The sequence below is a fragment of the Vulpes vulpes genome, chromosome 8 (assembly GCF_048418805.1).
Source record: "Vulpes vulpes isolate BD-2025 chromosome 8, VulVul3, whole genome shotgun sequence".
NCBI classification, from domain to species: Eukaryota; Metazoa; Chordata; class Mammalia; order Carnivora; family Canidae; genus Vulpes; species Vulpes vulpes.
The window spans coordinates 22,655,211-22,673,450 of NC_132787.1; the positions used below are offsets into that span (position 1 = coordinate 22,655,211).

Consider the following 18,240-nt stretch of genomic DNA (forward strand, 5'->3'; position numbering starts at 1 on the left):
ATTTTATGTTTCACAGACAGGGACTCCAGTCTCCTAAAGTAGTGGACTTAAACTGTGGGCAGTCTTCTCTAGGCATCGACATGTGTTCCAGGGAGATGAGGTACAGATGTATGTGCAGTGCAACAGCCTGTCCTTTCCTTTCTTCCTGTTCTCTCCTGTAGAGTGTCTTATCCCATTTTTTAAGAATGTCAGGATTTAAAATTCAGCTGAGGAATTCTGTGACTTTTTCCATCATCATTTGGCTGTGATTATATTGCTGTTGATTTTGCTTATTTGATTTTAAAACTAGAATTAAAATATTTAGAGTTGATTTTTATGTGTGAGAGCATTTTAAAATGCTCACTTGAATAATTTCTTATATAACTAATTAATTTCTTATGAGTATAGTTAACAGTACTATATTCTGTATTTGTAAGTTACCAAGAGACTGAATCCTAAAAGTTCTCATCATAAGAAAAAAAAAAAACTATAAGTATACGTGGTAATGGATATTAACTAAATTTATTGTGGCAGTCACTTCACAATATATAACTCTTGTATAAATTTGTCTTCTTAAGGCTGCTTCTTAAAATTCCAGCCCATGTATATATATCTTCCTGATGCCGTTTCCTTCTGAGTAACTATGAGGACCCTCCACCCTGTCTTTTCCTTGTTTTTCACTTCACATGAGTATAAATGGACATTTATTATTCTCATACTAACTTCCAGAGCAGGACGTGAAAGACCAAAAAATAATAATAATGTATATAATTATTTCTCTAAAGTAAGAATTTTTTTTGTTTTTGTAAAAGGCATTAAACATTAAAAAAATAATAATAACAAGGGATGTCTGGATGGCTTGGCGAGTGATTGAGCTTCTGCCTTTGGCTCCGGGCATGATCCCGGAGTCCCAGATCAAGCCCCACATGGGGCTTTCTGCAGGGAGCCTGCTTCTCCCTCTGCCTATGTCTCTGCCTCTCTCTCTTTTTGTGCAATCCATGAATAAATAAATAAAATCTTTTAAAAAAGAAATAATAAAAATAAGTCATCCTGTTGGAAAACGTTGCTCTGTGGCTGAGGATTTACTGGATTGCACAGTGCATTACACATTACCGGTAAGACTAGAAAGTTTAAAACGTTTTCTTATGAACTTTTAACTTTGCTTAATTGAAAGCTTTTTGAGAATGGGTGTTGTCCGAGTCTATCATTTCTGCCTCCTAGCCCACAGCAGAAAGCTTCATGTATGATCCATACATATTTGTTGAATATAACTGAATTGAGGTTTTGTTTTTTTTTTTCCCTAGCATTGGGTGTTGAAGAGAGCTAGGAAGGGGAACTTGACAGGATGGTAGAACAGACAAGCTCCTTAAAATTATTAACAAAATGATAACAAAATGTGGTCATGCTCCCTGAGTCCTTTAGGACTTGAATTGAGTCCTTTAGGACTTGAGTGAATTTGAATTAGCTATTGACCTAAGAGGGGGGAAAAATTAAGGAAAAAATGCTGAGAATCTAGTTCAGTGTAGACAAAATGTGGAGGTAGTGGTTTTGTACCCAGTGATCCTGTTAAGTCTGAAAATACTCATTTTAAACATAGACACAGTTTTAATAACACAGATGTGTACCACTCTCTCTCCCTCTCTTTTTCGCACATATCCTACACATGGAAATCACATGAATTTATACTATGCACCATTACTCACATACTTCATAATTCTTAAAGTATAAATAATAGCAGCTGCAGATCTAAAATCATCCACCTGATATTCAGTTCTGTTGTACATTTTCATCTTCTGCATATTCTTACAGTGAGATTATAAATATATGTAAAGTTAATGCTGCGTATTTAAAATGTTGGTTTAGTAATGCATTTCAATATAAAATGGATTACTCTTACTTTGTGAAATGGAATTAAGTGGTATAAATAAATAAATTCAATGAACAATAACTGAGCTTTTACTTATATGGTAAATATAGCACTTGATTCTGGGTCTTGGGAAATGCATCAGCTAGATCTCTTGCCCTCTTGAAACTCCCAGTGTAATGTCAAAGAATGTCACACAAATAAAACCATGCAACACAGTGTTATAAATGCTGTAATAAAGACATTTAAAAAATACTACAGATGTACCCAGAAAGGTTAATAACTCTGAGGAGGTTGATAAAAGTTTTCAGAGGCAATATCATTGGAGTTCAATCTTGAATGATGAATTTTCTAAGGCAATTTGGAGATTCCTGGTTTAGATAATTAGGTGAATGGTGATAATTTAACTGGGAATCAGAAGGAGGTATAGGTCTGAGGAATGGAAAATAATGAGTCACTTGTGGATATGTTAGATGTTAGCGGTTTGGAACACCTAGGAAGAGAGGTAAAATTATGGAGCTGGCATTTGGGATCGAAATGAGAGTTGAATATATGTATATACAGCACACACATTTGGTTGTCTTTAAGGTATAGGTGCTAGTTGAAGAGAGCCAGGAGCTGAGCACACATTGCCCATGCAGAGTGTGTAGAGGATGAAGACGAATGTCTACCAGAAAGGGGCAAACCAAAGTGAGGAGGAGACAGCACTGGTCAGTGTTGTGCATTCCTAAGACAATTGCAGCCCCTGGCTCCTTTCTCTTCTTGAGGACCTAGGGCTTGTGCTGAGCTCACTTTCTCTTTTTAACTTTTCTGTCACTCCTAAAATACATACTTTTCTTTCTTTCTTTCTTTTTTTTGCTACCCCTCCCAACAGACCATCCTTAATTAAACTTCATCAATTGAAATGAAATATCCACATATGAGTAAGTTAAAATTTTTGAATTCTGAAGTCCAGCAGATTGGAGTGGATTTAGATTTATTAGAACATGATTTTTACCATCTGCCCTCTTTTTTATTCAGATAAGCAGGTTAGTCTTAGCTTTTCATACTCTCTCTCTCTCAATGTATATCTAACTCACTAAAGCTAAAGCTTTCAGAAGATGTAGTGCCATGCATGTTATTTACCCTAGACTGACAGTTTTCTTCAATAATAATCTATGTAGTCATTTTATTGAAGCATCTGAATGTATCAGTTATATATTTTTTCATACCACTGCTCTCAAATATGCTATTTCAGATCTGACTTATTTGCTCCTTGGTTATATTCCTAACATATCTTATGGTTTTCTTTCCCAATCCTATCCCTTTATTTTCCTGCCTCTCCCAGAGGCAAGCACTAGTCACAGTTCCATGAGAAGGCTTCCAGATATATGCTGTACATATGCAGTCTTAAACACACTCACACACACACATGCACACAGACATGCATGCACATAAACACACATAGCCATTTTTTGGAACTTTTACCATGGACATTTTAGAATGATGTAAAAATAAATATATAGATATTTATATATAAATATATAGATATATAAATATATAGAATTCTACTCTAAGACAAAATAAAACAAACAAACAAAACAAAGAAACAAAAACCTAAAACTCTGGGCAGCCCAGGTAGCTCAGCGGTTTAGCACCACCTTCAGCCTAGGGTGGGATCCTGGAGTCCTGGGATCAAGTCCCACATTGGGCTCCCTGCATGGAGCCTGCTTCTCCCTCTGCCTATGTCTCTGTCTCTGTCTCTCTCTCTCTCTCTCTCTCTCTCTCTGTGTCTCTAATGAATAAATAAATAAAATCCTTAAAAAAAAAAAACAACTAAAGCCTTAAAAAGGCTTTTCAACCTTTTAAAACTTTTTACCCAATATCTTTTGGATTCTTTTATTAAATTTATCTCCTTTTATATAAAATTTATTCAGTAGTCCTAAAATAAATTCATCTCAGACTTAGTTTGATTTTAGAATTTCTGTTTTGCTCTACTTCTTTTCTATTATCTTCTAGCTTATTCTGCTTTAATTTATTACTATGACTCAGGCTGAACTCAGGCTTCTCCCATAGTGACAGTTGTAGTTCTTCGTCAGGAAGGCAGAGCCATCCTCTATGTGCAATCAAAAAAATCCAAAGAATGCTTGATTTGGATATGTACCAATGCCTGAACAATTTTTCTGTGCCAGTGAGATCAGATAAGAACCAGATATAGGCCCCGTGCACACTCAAACCACAAATATAGGAGAGGATTACCCTCAAAGAAGAAGGAGTGTTTTCCTCAGATGAGGAATTGGATAGCATGATGGGCCAATGAAATGTTTAGCTAACACAGTCTACAGCATTCCATTAAAAAAATTAGTAAAAAGTACATTAGTCATGACAAAAATGATATTTCTGTTGTACTGAACTTGTTTTTAACAGATATAGACTAAAGCTCTTAATATGTTGCTAATGACTAAAAGCGGTTATTCAACTGAAAAGGTGTTTAACATTCCTTCAAAAGAACCTTCATTATGGATGTATTTTCAATATTTTCTCTAAATTATTCTTTGCCTTAAATTAGTATAATCCATCCAACTGATTATAATCATTATAATCACAACGTGAAGTTAAGTCATGACTGAATATTTGTATAGATTAATAGTAGTCAGATGTTCTTGTAAATATGCATAATTGTGTTTCAATCTATCTACAAATCCCAATGTTTCTCTTTGCAGATTGTATCTGAAAGAAATATGGAAGCTCTCCATTCTCTTTTTTCTCCATTGCTACTTTCCCATTTCATGATTTTTCTTCTGGATTCTAACGATATATTGTTTCCCAACTGGTCACTCTGCTTACTGTCTCATTCCTCTTTCACAAATCTGTTCCTCAACAGCAGGCCAAGGGTTTCCTTTAAAATATAAATCGGATCATATTATAATTATAATACTTCCCTGGTTGAAGCTCTCCAGTGGCTTCTCATTATAACTGGAATTAAATACAAATTATTTGCCTTGGCCAATAAGGCTTTGGCTTGCCTCTTTTAACTTTAACTTGAGCCACTAACCTCTCATTTATGAAGTTTACATCACACAACCATTTAGTTTTGGGAATATGTCAAAAAGTTGCCCCTATCTCAGGGCCCTTGCAGACACTGTTCCTGCTGTATAGAACTCTCCCTTTCCCCACTCCCACCCCATGTCTGGTTTCTTCTCATCCTTTAGGCCTCTGCTAAAATGTCAAGTTTAGAGAGTTCTTCCTTGCTACCCTATCTCAATATTATCCTGCCCTTTTTCCTCTGGCCTTTCACCATGTTTCTTTATACACTTGCAACAATTAATAAATTTTTTGTCATTGTGTTGACTTATTGGCTATCTTCACTGTTAGATTGTCAGCTTCATGAGAGAAGAGTAAAGGTCAATGCCTTTCTTCACAATGTACTGTTAATATTTAGCACAGTGGTTGGCACAAAAATCTTTGCTCAGGAAATACTTATCAAATGACTTACAGAATGAATAAAGTAATCTTATTAAAAAAACTCATCTATGTGATAATTAAAAATATTCTTTTATGTGATAATAGCACAAAACACCAACAACAGCAGTAGCAAGCACTTCTAAAAAGAGAAAAGAAGGGATGCCTCGGTGGCTCAGCAGTTGAGCATCTGCCTTTGGCTCAAGGCATGATCCTGGGGTCCTAGGTTTGAGTCCAACATTGGGCTTTCTGCATGGAACCTGCTTCTCCCTCTGCCTATGTCTCTGCCTCTCTGTGCCTTTCATGAATAAATAAATAAAATCTTAAAAAAAGAAAAAGAAAAAGGAAGTTCAGCAGAAGGAGGAACAAAAAACAAAACAAAACAAAACCTCTAGAAAAGTTAACTAAGGCTGGCTGGATGTTTACAGAAGAAAAAAAATATGCTTCAAAGGATAAAAATTATCCATCATAAAGCATTTCATCAAATCACTGCAGGATGTGCTAGGTGTCTGTCAGAATGGATCTCACTTCCCTAAGGAAAATGGTATGCTGCCATGGGGACTGTGGGCTAATCTGAAGGCAACAGGAAGCAACTGATATAAAAATTAGATGAAACTAGACAGTAATGTCCTGCAACGTGCTCACTTGGTGCCCAAGCTGCCCAAGTTAAAGTCTGATAATGTGGGAGGCAGGATGGGGGCATGTGTCATGCTCATGGGGATTTGTTGTCTTATTGGGGGAGAACAGTGAGGAGACTCAGGAATGTGAACAGCCTGCCAAGGCTGTATGTAAGGATGGAGTCTCCACTTTCATTCCTGTACTTTAGTACCAGGAAGGATTGCAGAAGTATGGAGGAGAAGCTTAGGAACTTTCTCAGCCTCTGCTTCCAGGTTGCTTATGAATGAATCTAAGAATACAGAAATTTACAAGTGCCATGGCAGTGACCTAAAGGCCCTAATGAAATGATGAGACAAACTAGGTAACCAACTTCTTTATTATATTTGGCCTTCATATGAAAATATTATATTTATTTATAATGTACAATCTCATGTTAAAACTATTTGTAATATATACCAATCATATCATACTTAATAAAAGCACACAAAAACAAAGCTTCAAGAAGAGCTGAGAAACCCAATTAGACTGGAAGCAGGATACAGTTAAGTAAAGAGTGTGAGGAAAGGTAGGAACACATAGGGAGCAGTTTGTGTGAAGGTGAATGGTGAGGTAAGTCAACCGATCACGGGCAATGACCCCAGAGAGCAGTATGCTGTACATCAGAGAGAAGGGGGACAGAGGGGCGCTGAATGACAAAGTGGAGGACTTCACACAATTAGATTATAAAGGCTCCTGGACACAGGTGTAGGATTTTGGCAGAGGGAACCCAAGGAACTTATTTCAGCTAGAGAATGAAAGGGTCAGGTTTGTATTATAAAAGTATTTCTGTAGAGGTGCCTGGGTGCCTCAGTCAGTTAAGCCTTTGCCTTTGGCTCAGGTCATGATCCTGGTGGCCTGGGATAGAGCCCCATATTGGGCTCCCTGCTCAACATGGAGCCTATGTCAACCTGTCCCTCTACCCCTCCCCCCACTCATTCTTTCTCTCTCTCTCTCTCTCTCTCTCTCCCTCCCTCTCTCTCTTTCTCTTCTTTCTCTCTCAAGTAAAATCTTAAAAAAAATAGTATTTCTGTAACCTCTTTCATCAGTCCAAACAAAAGTTTCTACTGAGTTACATGGGATGGTGGTGTGGACATGCAGAGAAGTGCCAGAGCAAAAGTCCAAGTTATAGTCTTGTGTTTGCAGGATATAGTAATTTGTGAGTTAGGTGGGGGAGAGGTGAAGTGAGAAGAGAAATAAGGATGACTGCCTGTTTTGGGGGGGTTTCTCCTCCCTTGAGCAGCAGGGTGCTTTGTGCACCCTTAAGGAAAATAAGGAATGCTGGAAGGGGCACCCAGATGAATGAGTGCAGTTTTGAGCATATTGATTTTATATCTTGTGAAATGCCTCCATTAAAGATATTGGGTAGATATTTGGGTAAGTGGGCTTTGGAGTGTGTTTTAAAGATTCAGGAAGGAGATACAGATTTTGAAGGCTTTGGTATGTAGTCAGGGATTTAAAATATGGGGATGGGTGTGATTATGTAGTGAATCCAAAGAGGACCTAGAGCACAGCTCTGGGGAACTCCAACATTCGAGATTAGGGCTGAGGAGGAAAAGGGGTTTAGAATTAAGTTTGAAAGACAGGAAGAACACCTATCTAGTAGGGTGTCCTGAAAGCCTAGGGAGTGTACAAGGAGGGAAGTGACCATCGTGATTAAGTGCTCCTGAGATGTCAAGCTATGTGTGGATTTCAAAGTAGCCCTTGAATTCAGTGGTGTGTTGGTCACAGGAGGTCTAGTTCTAGCAGTCTTGGAAGAATGGCAGTGTAGAAACTAAAATGGTATGAGTAGAGAAGAGAGTAAAAAGTGAAGGAATGTCTTAAAAAAAATAGAAAGGTCTAGACCTATCTCTTTTTGGAAGTAAAACAATGTCTACTGAAAGTTTATATTTTCTTTTTGATTTTACGTTTTTAAGAGGAAAGAGACTTTAGTTTGTTTAAATGCTGAAGGAATGGCAGGGGAAAGTTAAATAATGTGTATTGAAAATTAATATTATTTCAACCTCAACAGTTCTGTTTCAGACAACTTAAAAATGTTCCCTGAGTTTGTTTGTTTGTTTGTTTTTTAATTACTTCTTAGGAATCATGGTCAAAGAGAGTTAGGAAGCCAGAAGGACAGGGAATCGCCGGCAGTGATTGGGAGGCCTGACATTAAATCACGTGTGAAATAGTTATGTAGTTACAGATTTTGTAGGTGCTCAATAACTGTTTGCTGAATGACTGAATAAATGTTTTGTACTCCATGCTATTCCTGAGGGAAAAAAGCATTTCAAAGTAGGAGTGATTGGGATTCAGGGAAAAGGAAATAGAGGAGAAGAAAGGTAGTGAGGATTAAGCACATCACTGGTGTTTCCTCATGGGGCATGTATTGATGTCTCCAAACCCTTTATGTCCCTTGTGGAACTTCTCTGAGATTCATCCTTTAGGAAAGTTTGACCTGTATAATAAATTCATAGAAATAAATTTTACAATGGGGAATTGTATTTCCATTAAAAATAAGCATTTTTATATATTTTTGACCCAAGATTAAAAGTCAATCTAATTTTAATGTAATTCATTATTCTCTCTTTTAGAAAATTAGCTATATTTATAATCATCAGAAAATGTCTCTCATCTTACTTTCACAGAGATTCTCTTTGTGCTTAGAGTTTGAGGAAATCTATGATATCATTGCATTATTCAGAATGGAATCTGGAGGAAAACAAAACCCTGTTTTACACATACGAGTACATCTGAATATGTGTCACAAATACTACCATCATGTATTTATGGTTATTCTTCATTTCTTATATGCTGAATGACTAAATTATAATAAAGGCTGAATAACCCCTTTTAGATTTAGAAAGGATAGTGGCTATCTTTGAGAAATATTTTATTCTAATTAGTCCATTAGTCTCCAATGGAGACCATTGGTGAATGTAGCTCACTGGACCCTAATTCTTCTCTAAGTAAGACCAAATTCGTGTTATGCTGCAGTCCTGGGGAACCATCCAAAATCCATTTCTTTTTCTCTTTTTCCCCCATAATATTCCATATGTGATTTATTATAAGAATATTTGCATAACAAAAAGTGATTTTAATAGATGCTATTTTTGATGAGGCCTGCACTCTCAACTTGTTCTTTTTGCTGGTGGAATTACTGAAGTGTCTCAGGAGTTTTGAGTTCTAAGGAGTGTCTCAGGAGTTCACTTCTGTAGTGAACGAATCAGTGAATGGTTTTGTCAGGAAAAGCCATACTCCAGGTATCCTACGGCTGTTGTTAGAACAGACCTGTTGTATGCATTATGTGATTCTGGTTTCCAAGTAATTTATGTGCAATAGGTACAAAGCAACATTTTTCTACTTTATTTTTTTTCTAGTTACTTTAAAATCTCCATTAGCCAATAAGAATGGTTTGCTGCCGATCGGACACATTATGAAAGATTATTACGTGGGAGGAGAAGCACAGGTACAAAGTAGATCAGGACAGCAGGGGAGATCAGGGGAGGATAGAGATACTTTTTAAAAAAATTAAATTAAAAAATAGCATACAGTATTCAGCATGAGTCTATTACTATTCTAGATTTATTCTATTTATTATTTTAAAGGTTTCCAGGACTCCGGGATCATGCCTTGGGCCGAAGGCAGATGCTCAACCACTGAGCCACCCAGGCGTCCCTTCTAGATTTCTTTTAAAAATGAAGCTTCACACAAGTATTTAACCAGCCATTTGATTACATATTTAAAATCAGTGTAACTGTGTATCAATTTTTTTATCACAGGAAGGATGGTACTGTTCTTCTGGGGAAAGGTGGGACTCTTGAACTTAACATGCAGCTTCTGGAGAGACATTGTAAGAATGAGAGGGGTCGGAGTTTTTTATCCAGTTGGGAGGACCAGCTGCTCAACCCTGATCCTCAGTTGAGGATATATTTTTTTTTAAGATTTTATTTATTTATTCATGAGAGACACAGAGAGAGAGAGAGAGAGAGAGGGAGGGAGAGAGAGAGGCAGAGACACAGGCAGAGGGAAAAGCAAGCTCCATGCAGGGAGCCCGACGTGGGACTCGATCCCAGGTCTCCAGGAATAGGCCCTTTGCTGAAAGCGGCGTTAAACCGCTGGGCCACCCGGGCTGCCCAGTTGAGGATATTTTAGAAAGAACATCTATGTATTCTACATATCAGTTAATGATACCCTGTTTACTTTGGTACATGCTATTATAACTATTTCTCTGTGTTTGGAATGCACCTGATATTTATGCCAAAATGATTTATAGTCAACTTTTGATTGAATCTGAAGGTTGGTACAAGGAATAAGAAGAAAGGTGTATATTTTATTGTAATGTATATTGCTTTTGAGATATACTCCATAATTTACTACAGCATATGCAATTTCCTTATAATGTTCTTGGATAAATTATCCAATTATTAAATGGTTGGGTGATAAAAAATGGCCTGTAAGTAAGCTTTAATGAAGGGAAGGCCTAAGTTGAAGTTGCTTTTCTATGAAAATATGCCTGGAAATAACTTAGAGAAGTACTTTTTATGCTGCTGGTTAGTATGTATAGTCAGCATAATTCGGAGAATTTCAAAAGGAAATAAAATGTTTTTTTCTAATTATATCTATTTCTGAGATATCATGACCCATTTCATGGTATTATCTGTTCTTTTAAATCATTTATTTATTTTAATTGGTAATGGTAGTTAGAGTTTTTTCTCTGCCAAGTACTTCTTTTCAACAAAGAACCCAAGGAAACATCCATCAGGATGCTCGGGGACCAGAAGAAATGGTCATTGAGGAAGTTGTTCTGAAGATGATGCGTGGAGGTATATGTAGTTGTCCATACACCTAAGTGAGGCCAGATGAGGTGTGCAGTCAAGGAAAGAGCCGGCGAGGACTGCTCTGCTCTCTTTCTGTAATGATCTTAATGAAAGCTTACTGGTCAAATCTTGGCTTTTGTTGGTGAGCTTTCCACTTAACCTCTCACCTTGGTTGACATTGAACTTGCCTCTAATGGCTTCACAGCCCAACAGCAGTTTCTCAGCTCCTTAAGTAAGCATCACATTAGTTCAAGTTAACATCACATTGTGTCCTTCAAATGCTTTTTGTGTAGAGTTATGTTCTGCTGACCTCTCATTCACTTACAGAAATTGCTTCTAAGAAACTTTCTGCTTCATATTTTTCAGGAAAAAATGCTAACAAAACAAAGATATGATAGTTTAGGTCATGGAGCTATTTTAGGGGTTGTGCCTTGTAATGTAAACTAAATATCCAGTAGAGCTACATTCATTTTACAGAATAGCCTAATATCTTATTTCTCCTATTCTGGTGTATTTTTAGGATATGATTACCTTTAAATATTCTGATCTTGTTGTTCACTTTTGTCCTATGAACAAAATATTAAAAGAACATATAACTTTCTATGAAGTGATATGGGAGTGCACTTGGAGTGATATTATGCTTTAATTTGTGATGACAGTTTGAAATGAATCACAACCTTCCTCTTCTTAATGAACTAGACTTTGATCTTGTACAGGTACTTCTGACCCACTGTTGAGCAATTTAGAATTTTATGACTGTTGAGCAGTATCTACTAAAGTTTCTGAGGGAAGATTCCCAGAACCCCAGCTCCAGTGTCCTGCGTGGCTTAGCCCTTCCCCGTGTTCTGATATATCCATGCATCTGTGGTTATTTTCAGTAGTCATAAAAAATTATATTATCTGGAGCCATTTTCTAAAATTTTCTAAGCCCCTGATAGCTTGTTATGAAATGCTGATGCCACAAAGTTGTCTGTTTCGTAAGCACTTACACCCAGAGGAAGATAAAGCAATAAGTGAATTGGGACCAAGGTAAGGATTCAGCTATCCCTTAATTTGCCAAGTTGGTGTTCAATTTTCTTCTGGGATCAAATCTCATGTTAGGGATAATTGGTGATAATGGAGACCCCACGAAAATGATCAGCACTTGCCTCAACTAAAAGGGGCTGTTAATTTTTCTCATGTGTGGGGTTTAATGTTACCCACTTTCTTATTTATTTTAAGAAAAGTCAGGAGTCTAGATGTTTATGTAAAATATCCTGATTTTTCATTGTGTCTCAAAAAAAGGGAGAGAGAATGACACTGAAGATTTAACAAAATATGACTCTCAGGTAGGATCAGATTCTTGGATCATCCATGTAAGTGTTCTGCTATAAGGGGAACTTACAGATATATTGCATTTCTGTTGCTCTCAATGAAATATATGGCCTTAGTATAGTTTCATTTAGTCTTAAGGTGACTAATAGGTAGGTAGACTTTATGATATTACCTAAGATAAGAAATATTGAACCCTCTATTTTTGAAGGCCTTGCTCCAAATAAAATTAATTTTGTTTTGTTTTTTGTTTGTTGTTGTTGTGTTGTTTTTTTGTTTTTGTTTTCGTTTTTGTTTTGTTTTGTTTTGTTTTTGGTAAGATGATGGAGAGTTAGACAGTTCTGAAATAATAGTTTAACCATGGATTTTGGATAATAAAATAATTTTTGTTCTCTGGATCTTTATCACTTACGATATTTAGAAAAGTAGCCAATTTAAAGTGGCTAACATTTACTAAGTACTCAATAATTATTGATTAAGAGCAATAGGCTCGGGCAGCCCGGTAGCTCGTGGTTTGATGCCTGCCTTTGGCCCAGGGCACGATCCTGGAGACCCGGGATCGAGTCCCATGTCAGGCTCCCTGCATGGAGCCTGCTTCTCCCTCTGCCTGTGTTTCTGCCTCCCTCTCCCTCTCTATGTCGCTCATGAATAAATGAATTTCCAAAACTTAAAAAAAAAAAAAAAAGGAGCAACAGTCTCTTTGAACAGGAAAAGAAAAGTGTTGGTGAGAATATGGCGAAACTAGATTCTGACATACTGCTGCTAAGAATGCAAATTGGCATAACCACTTAAGAAACTGTTGAGCAGTATCTACTAAAGTTGAACATATAAATGAATACCTGTAACTCCAGTTTCACTTTCAAGTGTATATCCAGCAAATATGCTGGATATGTACTTTTTTTAAACATAAAAAATTTAAACCTTTTTTTTTGTTTTTTTTAAACAAAAGAAATATGAATACATATATTCACCAAAAGATATGTACTGGAATACTTAGAGTAGCACTGTTCATAATAGCACAAATCAAGAAGCTACCCAAATGTCCAACAAATACCAAATGCATAAAGTAATATTTATCCTTAAAATGAAAAACTATACAGTAATGAAAATGTATGCTCTACCTCTGCATGTGACTATATATAAATTTCTATAAGCATAATGCTGACTATTGGAGTCAAACCCAAAATAATATATGTACTATATAATTCCAGTGGTATTAAGTACAATAATTGACAATATGGACTGTGCTGTTTTTTTAATGCAAGAACGGTTGTTACCCAGGGGATATTAGTAATAAGAAGGGAAAGGCCCTTTTGGGTGCTAGTTATATTTTATTTCTTGATCTGGGTGCACGATTTCACAGATGCATTTAATTGTTATAGATAATGAGCGGGATGCTATGACTTGTGTGCTTTTTTCTGTGTTTATTATTCTTTAATAATACGTTAAAATGGAACAGGTATTTAAGTTCAATGAAATAATCGTTTGTAATAAAAGGAAATACATTTATTTTTAATATTGTCCAATATCTTATTTAAGTAAAAGTAGGATAAACTGAGTGGAGTAGACTGTTAAATGAAGATATTCTATAAATTATGGTTTTACATAAGTATATATAAGGTGGAATTTTTGCCAAATTCAGAGATACTTTAAAACTCTGTATGGATTTTACAAAATTTGTAAAGTAAAATGTAACCTCAAGTATAAATCAGTTAGTCGTGTGTACAATATACTAAATACATTGCCTCTCATTTTTTCAGGATTTTCACAGTGTTTGATGGTGAATAGTTCTAAAGATTGCATTTTTTATATAAAATGGGAAACCTCTATTTAATTTTTTGTTCAAAATGAAGGTTAAGGAATTTTAGATTTGTTATATAAAGCATTACACCCAGTGGAAGTTTCCTCAAATTGTACTTACTTTCTTTTTTTTAATGATTTTATTTATTTATTCATGACAGAGAGAGAGGCAGAGACACAGGCAGAGGGAAAAGCAGGCTCCATGCAAAGAGCCCGATGTGGGATTCAATCCTGGGACTCCAGGATCACGCTCTGAGCAGAGGGCAGATGCTTAACTGCTGAGCCACCCAGGCGTCCCTGTACTTTCTTAGTTCTGAAGGAATATTTTTTTTCAAACAACCAATTTCTCATTTAGTGTCTAATGCTAATAAGAAAACTACAACTTAAGTTTCAATCATAGCTTGAACTCAGGATGTTTAGAATCATACGTGACCAAATATCATTATAAAATAATTCCTCAGATATTTTTTTCACTTGAGGAAACAGACCCAGAAAGTTTAAGGGATATATCTAAAGACACATCATTACTATTCTCATTACTGAGACCAAAATTCTCCAATATCTCCCAGTGTCTGTCTTTTTAGTCTACAGAGAACATTCACATGCATAATCTCAGTTACTGCTAGTATTAATAGGAACACATTTGTGTGATTTAAAATCCTTCTCATATTATCTGCCAAATTCCTATTTACAATAATCTTATATTGGTATGGTATGTTTTCCTATTATGTTATATGCCTGCTGTTGTAGATGCCTTGATTAAGGAATAATGTTAGGTCAATTAGATTGTATTTCACTAGAAGTCTTTTCAGGTTTGACCAAGACTATAATGTCTACTTTCATCTGCAGATGACTTTTCCTGCCTACAATTGAATAAATACAATTACTGATGAATAGGGATTTCCCAGGATTTAAAAGAAAAATCTGTGATCATGTCAACTAATCTCATCTAATTGTTTTGATATTATTAGGATGTTTAATGACCTTTGATAATTTTTTTTTTGTCTTTTATTAAGGCACTGAAAACTGTTTGTGCCAATGATTTCTTTTTTTTTTTTTTTTTTTGTGCCAATGATTTCAAACTAAGTCAGGGTCTAGGAATTTTTCATTTTTAGATAAGTGAATCAGCTTTGAAATATATAGGACCCAGACATATATTATATTTATTATATTATATTATATTATGTTATATGCATCTTTGTATGCACTTGCATATAAATATATTGTACTACATATTAATGTGGATTACATGTTATAATTATTATATATTAATATATAATGTACATTTTAAATTTTAATTTAAGTGTTTTAAATGTTATCAGAGTTTTATATACATATGATTTTTTTAAAAAATCGTACAATACAGAGCAGTGATTCTGTACCTATATGCCCCGTGATATTTTCCAGGGTCAAACATTTTTATTTTAGTTTGATTTTTGTCTCTGAATTTCTAAATCAGGATTTTTGTAGGCTCCACACTGGGTGTGGAGTCCAGTGTAGGGCTTGAACTTATGGCTGTGGGATCAACCGTGAGATCAAGATCTGAACTGAGATCAAGAGTCAGATGTGTAACCAACTAAGCTACCCAGGTGCCCCCTAATCAGGAATTTTCAATCTAGAGTAGATGAATAGGATTCAGGAAGTCTGTTTGCTTGGATAGGGGAAAAAGAATTACATCTCAACTGAAATTTAGCATAAGCAACAATACACAGTAGTATCATCAGTACTGTAACATTATCAGTGATAGAATTTGGAAATATTTTTATATAATATTAAGTTGTAAAATTAACCTTGAAATATTGTTTGCACTCATCTACTTCCAAATTAGACCTTCTAATTTAATACATTAATAAAGAAGCATATCTATTGCTATATTACACATCTTAGTATTTTTATATTTTAATATAATTTATTTGCTTTCCAAATTCTATATATTTTATTATATGCATTTAAAATAATATTTTGAGAACAATTCCATAGGCTTCACCAGATTGCCAATGAATTCCATGCCAAATGTATGTTAACAATGTCTGTTGTGAATATTATGCATATATCATTGTTCTTAATTTATCAAATTTGGCATTGAGGCAGGCTATGCACAGTATTTAGCTCATTTATAACATTCTATCACCTTTCTTTCTCCTATACTTTGATATAGTTATCTTACTTTACTTCTCTGTTGGTTATCTCTTAAAAATGGGGATCTACTTATACCTTTAATTAATATTGCTATTGACTTATATCTCTTGATGTTCCATTTTAATAATAGCATTCCAATCCCTGTCTTTGGTTTCCATTTCCACCCTCCTTCTTCACAGTTCCTGTCATCTAAACTTCTAGATTAACAATGTCAGTATAATAACATTTGTATTGTTTTAAAAATGTAACAATATTCTGAAGACATAATTAAATGTCCAATTATTTATCTATATGTTGATTCTAAAAGTTCAAGATCAGCAAACAGTACTTGTTAGAACTATGCAATCTAATGGGCAAATTACATGTCCTTTTTGAATGGCTCTTTGTTTTTTTTGTGTTGAAGTTTCTCATTGCCTTCCTTTCTTCTTATTTCTTTCTTTGAAAAGAAATATCCTCATTTTTTTCAAACTCTCTGGCATATAAGTTATTCTAGTAAGTACTCTCCTCCCACTTAAGATTTTGTTATATTTTTGTTTTTCCCTGGATACTCCAATTCCTGAACTTTCCTTCTAACTGCTGTATTCTCATTTTTTTTTTTTACTTTAGACTTGCTGCAAAGCTTATCAGGGTATCTCCTAAAGTAACTTACTAAAAAACTTGGCCTAGGAACAAAAATTTCTGGACTTATGTCTAAAAGTGATTTTATTCTGTTTGAACACTCAATTTTAATAATTTAGTGAGATATCATATTCCAAGTTGGTAACCATTTCAGTTTTTCCAAATTTCATAAAGATATATCAAGACTAATAATTTAATTGATATTTTACTTTGTTTTTTAAATTAGTTTATTTTAAAATTATAACACCAGGACACTGAGTCCTTTTATTAAGAATACTAATGTTTGGGGATCCCTGGGTGGCTCAGTGGTTTTGCACCTTCCTTTGGCCCAGGGCGTGATCCTGGAGTCCCGGGATCGAGTCCCGCATCGGGCTTCGGGCATGGAGCCTGCTTCTCCCTCTGCCTGTGTCTCTGCCCCTCTTTCTCTCTCTCTCTCTCTCTCTCTCTACGTCTATCATAAATAAATAGGTGAATCTTAAACAAACAAAAAAAAGAATACTAATGTTTTATAGATTGGATTAATCTATTAATTTCTGTCACTTTATTTTCTCTTTTCTCTCTTTCTGTATATTAAAATCTTCGTATTGATCCTTCATAGCTTTTCTCTTACACATTTCACTTTTACTTTTGTTCAGTTCAATGTCTAAGCCTGTCTTGGAATTTAAAAAAAAAAGACTCAACCTTATTAATTTATTTATTCAACCTATTTTTAATTTTTAAGTACACTTTCTCCCTTGATACTTTATTGTTCATAGAATATCATTTTATAAATGTAATATATTTTCAAATCTCTCTGAAGATTTTAATTTGAGATTTATTTTTTAAAATTCCCTTCCCTGATTTATCTATTTTTCCTAAAACCTTTTTTGCCTTTTTTAAATTTGGGCACTCCTTTTTGTGCTGCAAACTTTCCTCAAATATTTATTGATTCTTGATTGCTTATTAAAATTGTAAAGAGGAGAAATTGACTCAGTTATGTACATTTGGTCACACCTTGTTGATAGACAAATCTCACTTAGGGGGAGGGTCAGACAGCTGGCCACAAATCTAAAATTTCCTCAATCTTTCAAAGTCTTTCCTCAGAGGATTTTCAACCTTATTAGTAAAAACCTTTCATTTTTCTTTCACCCCTCCTTCCCACCCTCCCTCCGTCTTTCCTTCTTTCCTCTCTTCTTTTCCCATGGGAATTTTGTATATTGCTGAATGCAGGTGATATGCACAGACATGAAGTGGATGAGTGGGGATTTGATTCCCTTAATTGTCAGGTTTTCCATTCACATTTCCTCCTAGCCCTTCATGGTGACAAGAGTTTCCAAGTCCTGAACTTCCCTGAAGAACAACAGGGCACAGTTACATTTTCATTTATAGTGCCTCCATGACTCTTTATAGGTTGGAATTTTCTGTTCTGTTTCGTCAATCATTCTTTATCCTGTACCTTCTCAGTGTCCAGAAATATTCTTATCCACTGATCATTCCATTCCATATTCTTCATTGATGTGTCTGTGTGTGTGTGTTTTAATCTCTTTATAATTCATCATTGCACCTGTGCATTGCACATTGCACCATGTATCTCTGTGAGATTGGAGAAGAATGTCCACAATCTTAAACCAGAAGCCTTGAATATTGCAGTGTAAT

General features: G+C 35.2%; 1 protein-coding gene across 32 annotated transcripts in view; it reads left to right on the forward strand.

Moving 5' to 3' along the window:
* SOX5 (SRY-box transcription factor 5) overlaps window positions 1-18,240 on the forward strand; it is a 995,306-nt gene that overhangs the window by 417,528 nt on the left and 559,538 nt on the right. The window lies entirely within an intron of this gene.